This window comes from Nannospalax galili, unplaced genomic scaffold, assembly GCF_000622305.1.
Source record: "Nannospalax galili isolate Female #2095 unplaced genomic scaffold, S.galili_v1.0 scaffold706, whole genome shotgun sequence".
Taxonomy (NCBI): Eukaryota; Metazoa; Chordata; class Mammalia; order Rodentia; family Spalacidae; genus Nannospalax; species Nannospalax galili.
In genome coordinates this window covers 938,741-939,408 of record NW_008354694.1, presented here as the reverse complement: position 1 = coordinate 939,408, position 668 = coordinate 938,741, and positions in this window count along the sequence as shown.

The following is a 668-nucleotide window of genomic DNA, read 5'->3' as shown; positions in this document are numbered from 1 at the left end:
TGCTGTGTTGGTGCTGGGAATCAAACCCGGGTCCTCTGCAAGAGCAGTCACAGTTCTTAACTGCTGAGCTGTCTCTGCAGCCCCGAGCTGCCTATCTTTAATCCATGTGGGACAGCTGAGGAAGTGCTGTGTTGGTGCTGGGAATCAAACCCGGGTCCTCTGCAAGAGCAGTCACGGTTCTTAACTGCTGTCTCTGCAGCCCCGAGCTGCCTATCTTTAATCCGTGTGGGACAGCTGAGGACGTTGGAGTCTCATGCTAGCAGAGGACAGCGGCTGCAGCAGTAGACACACCAGCAAGTGAAGGCAGCTGGCAACACTGTTTTCCACCCATCTCTTTCTTCTGGGCTGCCCAGTAGAAGGTGCCATGCACTCTGGAGGAAGGTCTTCCTCTTCTTCACTTAATCCTGTCTGAAAACACCTTCCAGAAATACCTGCCCAGGTCTGGGGCATGTCTAAGCCACATTACAGCTACACCTGAATAAACCAGCAGCCTAACTCTTAGTGTGAGTTTTAAAAGTGACCTAACTTGGTGGTGCACACCTGTAGTCCCAGCACTTGGGAAGCAGAGGCAGGCGGATCTCTGTAAGTTCAAGGCCAGCCTGGTCTACATAGTGAGTTCCAGCACAGCTGGGGCTACAGGGCGACCCTGTCTCAAAAAGACCAAAAAA